The 13,173-nt window shown below is 42.2% G+C and overlaps 1 pseudogene; it reads right to left on the bottom strand.

Annotated features, from left to right (window-relative positions):
- Positions 1-693: 693 nt before the first annotated feature.
- On the bottom strand, positions 694-11,555 carry LOC130140786 (salutaridinol 7-O-acetyltransferase-like; annotated as a pseudogene).
- Between the last annotated feature and the right edge of the window lie 1,618 nt (positions 11,556-13,173).

Raw genomic sequence — 13,173 nt, 5'->3', positions numbered from 1 at the left:
ATGAAAATGTAGGTGATAAATAACGCGTCCGTTGGTCCAAATGAATTGCCTTATTCGGACCTACAATTAACAATGGCTGTAATGGTCCTAATGGATATGAATGTAGTAGACGATGATATTTTTTACTACCAATCACAATATCCATGGTTGAACGCAGCACTCATACTAGACATTTGATGGTAAAAAATACTTTCATTTCAAAAATCAGAGCCGCTTTTAAAATATGTCTCTTTATTTGGGACCATAATGTGTATAAACTCCAAATACATCCAATTGTATGTTTCAAGTAGAGTTGATGGAGAAAGTGAATAGTATAATCTTATTGAGTTTGTAGGATCAGCTATTGATTGAAGTGGTCTAAGAGTAGGATGTCGCAAAATTACGAAAAAAACCTTGAGGCACCTTAATTGATGAAGGGTTTCAATACCGCAAAAATTGTTGGTATATATATTACAGACCGCTCTACATCTTCCAATTCTTATCGGGTTTCGTACACGGACTCGAACTTGAGACATAATTTAACACATGGTAATTACATATCATTGAAGGTCGGTCCCTGTTGTGGTAATGCTCAAATTCCCGTCATTGATGAGTGCCGTAAGTCAAGTCAAACAACGGATTGAGCTCGAGACGAGTAACCTCAATCAACCCACAATTCATTAGAAAACAAAAAAAAAATGCATCAAATTGGAACATGAAATGACAAATAAGAAATGCAATTCAAATTGGACACTTGTTCTTTAGAAGAAAAGAAAAAATCAAATTACTTCTAACAAGAAATGACAAAATTATAATTTACTTTTCAACATCGTCTTCGAGGGACTCGGATCAACAGAAGCGAATTCAAGAATCTCTGGGTCTTTCTCCAAGGTCAAAAGCTTATTTTCATCTGAAAGAACCCATGCTTCGATCCCGTTTCCACACTTTGTGTCTGATAAAAACACGTAATTAATGTTTGGAATCTCCATCGGTCTTTTCCCAGGTAAACCAACACTGGTCACCCATGCCGGATTTCCTCAACCAAAATCAATCTCATAAAGCCCGAAATTGCACATACTAGTAAACCCTATATACTCCAGCCTATTATTGTTGTTGTTGTTGCCGCTGCCGCCATCCATGCCACCAGAGATGACCTCCTTAATTTCTACAACGGCCTTGTGTAGCTTCAAGAACCCACCGTTGCCTTGCAGACCCTTCGCCAAGTTGCCGTCGACTCTGGCTGTCGCTTCCTGGAGTCGGCCCGCGATGATGAGCAGGTCGTTGGACTCGGCCGGACAAAAGCGTGCGACGGCCAAGAAGAGGTGGTTCTGTTGGCCGGCCCGTATGGCTCGGCCGAGCGCCCTAGGATCACCATAGCGAGATATTAACGGTACGGTAAAAGGATGGATAGAATTTGTGCACCTGTTTTGGATTCCATCGGCCTGGATGCGGAACCGACGATGAACCGGTGCCGTAGGTCTTCTCCCCTGTCACCACCGAAGTCCCGGCGCTATTAGACCGCCTCAGCCAACTCACGGAAGCCTTAGGTGAGTTTGAGAGCGTTTGAGAGAAATTGGAGAGAGTTTTGGTGCAGAGGAGGGATCTGCAGCTCTATTTATAGAGTTTACAGCCAGGCCCTCTCATAACGGGCCGAGCCGAACTCGGCCCACACAAGCCGGGCCCATATCTGACCAATTAAGAAACCTTATATCCAAACTTATTAGACCAAATCCGTAAGCGGGTAATAATAATCTCAATTAATGTAACCCACATAAGGAAAACGTTACATTCTCCCACTTGGGCTATATTAATTGAAATCGTACCTTATGTGTACCTTTATTTGGTCTATGGATAATTCTTAATAGTCAATCCGATCCCATAAAGTTTCAAACACCGAATCATGGCGGTAACTGCATGTAATCACGCAGAGCCTTCCATGGTCACAAGTGTCTTAGACTTTACTGATATGGATTCGATATGGTTGTGTGGCAAACGGATGACATCTCATAAAGAGTGATACCTCATGTGTCATCTCCTTTGTCAGTCATCATTCTCTTTCCTTAAGTGTCACAAAAACCTGATGTGTCACTAGAGAATATCTTTATGGTTCCAATGAACCTACATATGTCTTATCCTTATTGTTAATATTACTTTATGTGTAATAAGACATATCCTTAAGGCTAATAACTGAATGCCCATAGCCTTTACTCAAGGTTTACACAGTACCTTAAGATTTTCACCTTATATGTGTATTTAACATGACAACAATGCATTCAGAAACACTTTATTGAATGCAAATGAGTTGATACACATCCAAAATGTTACAAAGAGTAACAAAACACGGATGTAAACTTTATTAGAGCATAAATAAAAGCAGCTCCCACTAAACAACAGTATCCCATAATACTCCTAAGCCCATGCTAACGACATGTCGTTCAAAAATACAAGGGCGAAGGCCTTTAGTTAGTGGATCTGCTACCATATCATCTGTGAAAATGTGCTCTACTGAAATGTCACCATCCCTGACTTTTTCCTTTATGGTCAAGTACTTGACCTCCATATACTTAGACCCCTTGAGACCTCTGTTGTTGTTAACAAACAACACTGCAGAGTTATTGTCACAATACAAATATATGGGCCAATCCACAAAATCAAATACGGTCAACTCCCTAATGAGGTTCCGGAGTCAAATTGCCTGAGTAGCGGCCGAAAAGCATGCTACAAACTCCGCTTGCATGGTAGAGGATGTCATTGATTTCTGTTTCTCACTTTTCCATGATACTGCACCTCCTGCTAACTTAAAGATGTAACCCGTTGTCGACTTCCTTTCATCCTGACAGCCAGCAAAGTCTGAATCCGAATACCCTACCAGCTGAAGGTTTTGAACATGTCTGTAGATCAGCATATAGTCTTTTGTCCTCTTTAAGTACCTCAAAATCTTCTTGGCAGCAACCCAGTGATCGTATCCTGGATTTGACTGATATCTGCCTAGCAGTCCTGTTGCAAAAGCAATGTCTGGCCTAGTGCAAACTTGAGCATACATGATACTTCCAAGTGCACTAGCATAAGGTACATCCTTCATTTGGATTTTCTCAACATCCGTATGAGAACACTGTGACAGACTCAGTTTATCACCCTTTATGACAGGAGCAATTCCTGGCTTGCAGTCCTACATACTGAATCTTTCCAGAATACGATTAACATATGTTCTCTGAGACAAACCCAATACTCGGCGAGAACGATCCCTATGGATCTCAATGCTTAGGACAAAAGACGCCTTATCAAGGTCCTTCATGTCAAAATCCTTCGACAACATTCGCTTTGTCTCATGTAGTAAACCAATATCACTACTCGCAAGCAAGATGTCATCTATATAGAGTATGAGAAAAATAAATTTCCTCCCACTGACCTTGCTGTATATACACTGATCCAACTTGTTCTCAACAAAACCTAATGAAGTGACAACACTATGAAACTTCAAATACCATTGTCTAGAAGCTTGCTTAAGGTCATAAATAGATTTCTTCAATCTACACATAAGCTCACCTGAATCATCAGCTGCAAAACCTTTGGGTTGCACCATATAGACTTCCTCATTAAGGTCTCCATTTAAAAAGGTAGTCTTAACATCCATCTGGTGTAATTCCATATCAAAATGAGCTACCAATGCCATAATCACTCTGAAAGAATCTTTAGAAGAGACTGGAGAAAAAGTCGCCTCATAGTCTACTCCTTCTCTTTGAGTGAAACCCTTGGCTACCAGTCTGGCTTTGAATTTCTCAATCTTCCCTTTGGAGTCTCTTTTAGTCTTGTATACCCATTTGCAACCAATGGGCTTGAAACCTTTAGGTAATTCAACAAGCTCCCAAACACTATTATATCTCATAGACTGAATCTCATCTTTCATTGCATCCACCCACATATCTGATTGAGGACAAGAAATTGCATCTGAATGAGTTACTGGATCAACCACGCAGCCTATATCATAGTCATGCTCTCCCAGATAGACCATATAATCTGGTGGTATAACCGATCGTCTCTGCCTGATATATCTCCTTAGTGGAGCTACTACTTCCTCATCCTGCACTTGAGGGGTTTGAAGTACTTCATCAAGAGCTGTTTTAATAACAGGATTTTGGACCACAACAGGCTTAGTCTGTGGTGTAGGGGTCTCCATTATCGTCTATACAGGTAGAGAAATCGACACTGTAGTACCTACCATATTATTATTCTCAATGGTCTGTGAGCAACTACCCTTCTCGGCTACATCAAATTCTAGAAATTTCGCTGTCTGTGATTCGACAATTCTTGTGCCTCCATGGGGACTGTAAAATCGATACCCCTTCGAATGTTCTGGGTAAAATACGAAGTAACATCGAGTGATTCTGGATTCCAACTTGCTCAATGTTGGATTGTATAACCTTACTTCTGCAGGACACCCCCAAACTTTAAGATGATTTAGGTTAGGTTTACATCCAGTCCATAATTCAAAAGGAGTCTTTGGAACAGCCTTGGTAGGAACACGATTTAGAATGTAGAGAGCTGTCCTCAAAGCTTCACCCCACAGAAAATCAGGTGAGTTCGTCCTGCAAATCATACTCTTCATCATGTCCATAAGGGTGCGATTCCGTCTTTCGGCCACATCGTTTTGTTCAGGACTCCCGGGCATAGTAAATTGAGCCACTATTCCAGAATCTTCCAAGTATTTGGCAAATGGCCCTTTCAGCTGTCCAGCATCGCCATGCCTGCCATAATACTCACCACCTCGGTCAGACCTGACAACCTTTATGACTTTTCCCAACTGTTTCTCGACTTCAGTCCGAAAAATCTTGAACTTGTCAATAGACTCAAACTTCTCCTTAATCAAGAACAGATAACCATATCTGGAATAGTCATCTGTAAATGTGATGAAATAGAAATTTCTACACAATGTTGCCGTATAGGGTCCACTGATGTCAGTGTGAATGACTTCCAACAGGTCAGAACTACGGACTGCGGTTTTCTTCTTTAACTTGGTCATCTTACCCGTACAACAGTCTACGCAAGTATCTAGGTCACTTTCAAGAGTAGGCGGGATGTTTGTCTTTATCAGCCTTTCCACTCTTTCCTTAGAAATGTGACCAAGTCGTTTATGCCACAATGCATAAGACTGTTCCTTAGGTAGAGGTCTTTTGGAAACAACTCTTTCAGCTGTATAAGCTACGTATATATCATTGGGAGATAAACACAATCTATACAATCCATTCGATATGTTGCAGCACCCAACCTTATTTGAATCAAAGAACATAAAAACTATATTGTTCTTTATTTCAAAAGAGTAGCCACAAACATCCAAACTTGATACGGAAACTAAGTTCCGTCTGAAGGAAGGCACATAAAAGGTGTTTCTTAACATCATATTAAAACAAGAATCCAAAATTAATATGACATCTCCCACGAACTCGATGTCGACTCTCTTGTTGTTTCCTACAGTGAGCTTTAATTCATCTTGATTTGGCTTCCTTCTGTTTGTGAATCCCTGTATGGTATACGCAACATGATTAGTTGCACCGCTATCTAGCCACCAAGAACTGGATGGAGCTTCTAATAGGTTGGATTCACAAACAAGTGCCAAAGAATTAATACCTGACTGCTCACGCTTGGACAACCAAGCTTTATATCTATTGCAGTCTTTCTTCATGTGACCCTTCCTCCTACAAAAGTAGCAGTGAACACCATTCTTCTTCAAGGGTGTTTTCTCAGGACTCAGATGGTCTAAATGACCGATGGTTTCAGGAGTTCCTTTCTAAGTATGATTCTTGAACTTACTACTCTTCCTGCTACTGGAACTAGAGGCATAGAAAGCATGATTTCCTTTATCTTTCTTTAGTTTCTCTTCCTCTGCCACTACCCTAACTATCAGGTCATTGACCGACCACTTTTCATCTTGGGAATTATAGTTGGTCTTTATAATTCCAAACTCAGTAGGAAGGGTGTTCAGGGCTTGATGCACAATAAAGGCATCAGAAAGGATAATCTCATGAACCTTTAGTTTTGTCTGGAGGTCTACCATCCTAAGGACGTAATCCCTAACCCCACTTGAACCATCATACCTCATATTATTGAGTAACTGCATATATGTCCCAGCCTCAGCATTAGACGAGTCACGGTTCCTTACTTGCAAGGTTTCCATCATTTCTTTAGCAGTGCAGTCAGCTGGCAAACTACTCTTCAAGTGGTCCTTAATGGATCACTTCATCAGTAACAAGCAAATCCTATTGCTCTTTGCCCAGGCGGCACTCTGTGCCTTTTCCATAGCCGTACTTTCAGCAGTGACATCTGCTGGCTTATCCTCAGTAAGAGCAATATGAATATCTACCAGCTCCATACCAAACATAAAATCTTCTTTCCATTTCTTAAAGTTTGAACCAGTAAGAACCTCAATACTTATGGAGTTGCCGTTCAGGGAGAAGGTGACTGTTAAAAACAAGCAATATCTATAATCAGCATCATGTGAGTACTTTCCTGAGAGTTACACACATCATCATATAATCACCTTTGGACAGAATACATGATATGCAATTGTATACCCTCTACATTACAACGGCCATGAGAATATATTCCAATCTTTTATGAATCCACCACCTTTGGGTGTATGAACCACTAGGATCAGTCATTCCTCACGCGTGCTATATATGCATCCCTCCATGAACCAATACATAATCACCTCCTTTGGGAGTATAATAACACATTAGAACAGGAGACATCCTAACAATACGAGACTGATATTTCTCAAACTCAATCAAGTGTGCCACTTTGGCGGTCACTACCAAATTGAATCGTTGAAATTCTCTCATACTAAGGATATAAACTTTATGTCTCACGTATACTATATATAGATGTAATTCTAGACTGGAAGACATAGGCAATGTCTCTAAAATTACATACCATGCTAATTACATTGCTCTATATATTGATATATGTCGAACCTTATACATACTATCAATGAAACATGATCTACACGTCCTTAAGTTATCATATACATGTAAGCTTTAATCTGTATCTCTTAAACCATAGAGAAATACAGGAAAATACGAAAATATACCCTAAAAATATGCGTATATAGGGTTCCATATGTATTTTCACATCCTTAAAAGTATCAAACATGTAAAATAAATATACCACAGTGTAGATAATCTTTATACGAGCACGCCAGTACCTTGCACGCTCCAATCGGAGACCGGACGCGCCCTCACGGGCCTCCTGAAGGTGCGGCGCGTGGGCCTCACGTGCCGGCGTTTAAGCCGGCCAAAAAGGTCGGTCCGACCGGTCTGACCGCCGACCGGTCTGACCACTTACCAGTCCGACCGATTGACCGGTTCGGTCAACGGGTCGGGTTCGGGTCGAGTCAATCCCCAGGTCGGGTCAGCGGGTCGGACTCTGGGTCAGGTCAACGGGTCGGATCTGGGTCGGGTCCGGAGTCGGGTTGGGTTAGCTGGATCGACCCGGCTCGCGGAAACCCTAACGCGTGCGTTGCACGCGCCTGGGAACACCCGCGCGTGGTCGCGCGTGTGCCGCCGGGGCTCTCCGACGCCCCGGCGCGCGGCGGCGCATGCGGCCACTCCCGGCGGCCCCTGGTGGCCGGCGGCCCCTGGTGGCCAGCGGCCACTCATTTTTCTTGTCTCGCGACGATCTATCCATCTATGTGATTTATTCTAACATTCAACGGATGAAAAAATCAAAATCACACACGATCAGTACCGTTCCGTTTCTCGACTATGGCGGCTCTGATACCACATGTTGGCCGGCCCGTATGGCTCGGCCGAGCGCCCTAGGATCACCATAGCGAGATATTAACGGTACGGTAAAAGGATGGATAGAATTTGTGCACCTGTTTTGGATTCCATCGGCCTGGATGCTGAAATGACGATGAACCGGTGCCGTAGGTCTTCTCCCCTGTCACCCCCGAAGTCCCGGCGCTATGAAACCGCCTCAGCCAACTCACGGAAGCCTTAGGTGAGTTTGAGAGCGTTTGAGAGAGATTGGAGAGAGTTTTGGTGCAGAGGAGGGACCTGCAGCTCTATTTATAGAGTTAACAGCCAGGCCCTCTCATAACGGGCCGGGCCGAACTCGGCCCACACAAGCCGGGCCCATATCTGACCAATTAAGAAACCTTATATCCAAACTTATTAGACCAAACCCGTAAGCGGGTAATAACAATCTCAATTAATGTAACTCACATCAGGAAAACATTACAGGTTCCCCACGGCATGGCTGGGGATGGTTGGTGTGGCTCGCCGGCGCAAGTCCACATAGTGGGCCATCAATGTCGACTTAGGTTTGGGGTTGACCGCCGCCATCATGGATTTGCATATTAGGGCGGAGACGGCTTCCACAAGGCTAGGTTTCTGGACCTGCGAGCTTGTTGCTTTGTCCTTCATTCTGGCTATGGCGGACTCGTCGAACACCAATCTCCTCGCACTAAACCTGAGAGAAATGGTTGGAACGTATCTACCCATTAAAATAAAAATCCATTTCGATTTTCGTTTATCAAATTCTATAACATAGTACCTGGTGTACATTGATAATAACATCTTATATAAGAAATGAGCCTGGATATATATTAACAAGTAATATTATCTTAATGAAATTGGTAACTTTTTCATATGAAAATCACAATTTTGAGAGATATACCTCACTATTTGTATATATATAAATCTAATATATAACTGTGTCTTTTCCAATTTTCGAAAGTATGTCCTTTGTTTGGAAGGGCACTAAATTTGATTATATATACCTCACTAAATTTTCGAAAGGCCGCCGGCGACCGGCCACAGCCCAGGGCCGGCGAGGGCATCACGGCCCTCGCCGGTCGCCGGTGGAGGCGAGGGTCCCCCTTGCCGGTGAGGGTGAGGGCTGGACCCTCGCCGCCTGGGCGAGGCCGACCTCGCCGTCGCGACCCACGGCGAGGCCGGCGGCGAGGCAAGCGGCCAGGGCGGCGACGACGGCCGCAACGCCCTGGCCTGTGGCCGGTCGCCGGCGCCGGCGACCGGCCATGGCCAAAGAAGGAAGGATAGAAAGAAAAAAAAAATTAAACAATTTAAAATATTATTAAAATATTATTAATAAAAAGAAATTTTGTGTAGTTACCAAACGTATTTCTGTTCTTTTCTATCCCAGGAATAGAAATTTTGGACAGTTACCAAACGCCTTCAAATGTTTAGAAATTGTTTCCGGGCACAGAATAAAAAAGAACCATTTATGAGTAGAAATAGTTCCCCGGCATAAAAACATTGTCATGCGCACCCTTATCCTATTACGTGACACCAATCTGCTACCACCAAGCGCCAAATAAAAAAACTTAGATAATTAAAAGGAAGAAAGAAAAAAAAAGGATGAAAATCTTAAAAAGAAAAAAATAATAAAGGAAAAAAAGGATAACAACTAAAAATAGATAAATGTTTTATTAAAAAGACAAACGAAAAATCATCGGACTTTTTTACTTCGTGGTGAATAGCACATTCCGATATCCACATTATATCTAGCCATTTACCAAACTTATGATAGGATTTTTCACAATCCGAAGGACAATTATGAGGATTTCTAATCCCACCTTATCCTATCTTATCTCAATCCGTGTCCAGATAACCAAACGCAGCCTTAGAAATTAGTGATATCATCACGATTGGTCATGAAACTACTATATGCATCTGCAGTTATCATGAAAATGTTAATGCCAAATATGATTTTGGAATCATCAAAATAACGTAGGGATGCTTTCCTGACACAAAGTCAAGATATAATTTAACACATAGTAATTACATATCACTGAAGGTCGGTCTAAGTTGTTGTAATGTTCAAATTCCTGTTATCGATGAGTACCGAAAGTCAAGTCAAACGGTGAGCTGAGCTCGAGACAATTAACCTCGACCAACCCACAAATCGTTAAAAAACAAAACACTATGCATCAAATTGGAACATGAAATGATAAATAAGAAGAGTAATTCAAATTGGACACTCGTGCTTTGGAAGACAATAAAAAAAATCCAAATTAATTCTAACAAGAAATGACGAATTATAAATTACTTTTCAAAAGCATCTTCAAGGGACTCGGATCAACAACAGCGACTTCAAGAATCTCTGTGTCTTTCTCCAACGCTAGAAGCTTATTTTCATCTGAAAGGACCCATGCTTCGATCCCGTTTCCACACTTGGTGTCCGATAAAAACACGTAATTAATGTTTGGAATCTCCATAGGTTTCTTCCCAGGTAAACCAACACTGGTCCCCCATGCCGGATTTCCCCAACCAAAATCAATCTCATAAAGCCGGAAATTGCACATACTACTAAACCCTATATACTCCAGCCTATTGTTATTGTTGTTGTTGTTATTACCATTCATGCCTCCGGAGATGACCCACTTAATTTCTACAACGGCCTCGCGCAGCTTCGAAAACCCACCCTCGCCTTGCAGACCCTTCGCCAAGTCGCTGCAGACTCTAGCTGTCGCTTCCTGGAGCCGGCCCGCAATGATGGGCAGGTCATTGGACTCGGCCAGACAAAAGCGTGCGACGGCCAAGAAGAGGTGGTTCCCCACGGCATAGCTGGGGATGGTTGGCGTGGCTCGCCGGCGCAAGTCCACGTAGTGGGCCATCAACATCGAGTTAGGTTTGGGGTTGACCGATGCCATCATGGATTTGCATATTAGGGCGGAGACGGCTTCCACACGGCTCGGGTTCTAGACTCGCGGGCTTGCTGCTTTGTCCTTCATCCTAGCTATGGCGGATGAGTCGAACACCAATCTCCTCGCACTACACCTGAGAGAAGTGGTAGGAACGTGTCAACGCATTAAAAGAAAAATAATCTATTCCCATTTTCGTTTATCGAATTCTTTGACATAGTACCCGGTTCACATTGATAATAACATCTTATATAAGAAATGAGCCGGAATATGTATTAACTAGTAATAATATCTTAATGAAATTGGTAACTTTTTCATATGAAAATCACAATTTAGAGAGATATACCTCAGCATTTGTATATATATAAATCTAATATATAACTGTGTCTTTTCCCATTTTCGAAAGTATGCCCTTTGTTTGGAAGGGCACTAAATTTGATTATATTTTGTTTTATCGTACTATTTTTTTTTTTTTTGAGAAATTATACTTTTTGATACAAGAAAATGTACTAACTTCAAATGTACAAAATCAACGTAGTAATGATTAGGTACCCACGTCAAGTGTGTGTACATATGACCCGAATCGGTTTTCTTTTTACTGGATACGTCCATAAATTTATTTCCAGATTACCAATGCAACAGACAGCTCATCCAACTTTATTTGTTTATGAAATTAAAAATTATGAGAAGCTCATACTCTATTTGTTCCTCTGTGAATTTGTCTAACTAATTCTCTAGAACTTCCTCTTAGTTTATCACTTGTAAAAGATAAATTGATTAATTAGAAAGGTAATGAAACGACTAGCCCTACCAGCCTCTTTGGTAGCATGGAGCGCACACGCTTCCGAACGTCATCTCTTCCGGGAATGCTTCGTATCAAGGAAACAGTGACCGCGTCGTCTCGAAATCCGGCCATACATCATTCATGGACTCGCGGGCCCTAGCAGCCCAAGCCTTGAGAAAAGTACTCATGCCAACTCCATCGGCGACCACATGTGCAACCAATGCGCCGACCGTGATCCCACCACAAGCGAAGGCGGTCATTTGGATCATCGCCACGCGAGATCCGGTGTCAACTAGCTTGAAAGTAGTCCCTGGAAGGAAGTCTTGAATGCCCCAAGGGTCCGGCTAGTCGAGGAACCGCGAGAGGTTCGATCGAGCCCTAGCTTCTAAGAAGGGGACCCCTCCGTCGTCACACTTCATGGAGAGGCGGTCCTCGATCTTCCCCGCAAAGGGGTAGAAGAGGGTGAGGGTTTGGGAGAGCGAGCTCCTTAGGGCTCGAGAGATTTGGGATGTGGTGAGGGTTGTGTCAAGACGTTGGTTCAAAAAAACTAGGGCACTGTGCCTTGAATGCATCAATTGATCAAGGAGTGATAGCTTGTGGATTTTCAGGTTGTTTGGGGTTGGGGTGGAGGGCTTGATGAATTCTGTGGACATCACTTCAATCTCCATCACGTTGTGGTGCAATTATCTTCTGATGTTTGCCCGGAGGGTTCCTTCTTATATTAGCATATGTTGGAATATCAAAATCTCACGGCATTGAACTTAACGCTATAGATCGGGCAACCCACATGCTACCTTGACAAATTGTCCGTTAAACCTAAAATTAAGAATGGCAAGTTTTCGAGTTGGAATGGCGATGTTATAAAGAAAAGATTCTTACATGCTTCTTTTTTTTTTTTGCTCTAAGAAAATTTCCATTAATTACCAAAATGATATATGAAAGGATTTATAGGAAATCTCGGAAATTACCACAACAGAGCAAACCCATAAATCTCCGAAACAAACAAAAATCTAAAAATCAAGGTATATCATTAGAGCATAGTCGTTCAAGGTAAACATATGCTCATCCTACATTTAAACAAAATGATTAGGGCCGATCACCGAATCATACATCATCATTAGTGATGAGCACACATCGCGATCTTCATTTGTAATTATGGCTTGCCTTTTGGTGGTGTGTGCATAGATTCAGTGTCCCCGACACCATCACCGTACGAAGACAACAAAAGCATGTTAAACAAGTTTTGATCTAACACCTATGAGAGCAAACTCTTTAGCAAATGCGAGATGCTGGGGCTTTTAATAAAAACATGTTGAACAAGCTTTGATCTAATGCCTGTGAGAGCAAACTCTTTAGCAAGTGCGAGGCGCCAGAGCTTCTAATAAAAACATGGTGAAAGAGCACAGATTTGACACCATAAATGCTGTGAGCACCATTGAAACTGGAGGCGATGTATTTGTTCATTAAAACTCCTAAGTCTAAAACTAGATATGGGATATCAGGAGAGCAGAGCTACCAAATCTAGATATAGATCGGGAGAGTAGAGTAAGAAACTGTTACGGCTAATTTTATCACCTAGAGGGGGGTGAATAGGTGATTTTACAAATTAAATGATTTAAACGTGCGGAATGAATATAGTCGAGGTCAACAACTCGTATGATTAATATCAGATGGATGCGTATGACAAACTTGTATATAAATTGTCGTCAGATGATTGCGTCAGATGACTAAGACGATGTTCCGCTGAACT

Source organism: Syzygium oleosum, unplaced genomic scaffold (assembly GCF_021117445.2).
Source record: "Syzygium oleosum isolate NSW1041296 unplaced genomic scaffold, Sole_v2.1 Sole_v2.22, whole genome shotgun sequence".
Taxonomy (NCBI): Eukaryota; Viridiplantae; Streptophyta; class Magnoliopsida; order Myrtales; family Myrtaceae; genus Syzygium; species Syzygium oleosum.
This window is presented reverse-complemented; position numbering and strand designations above follow the sequence as displayed.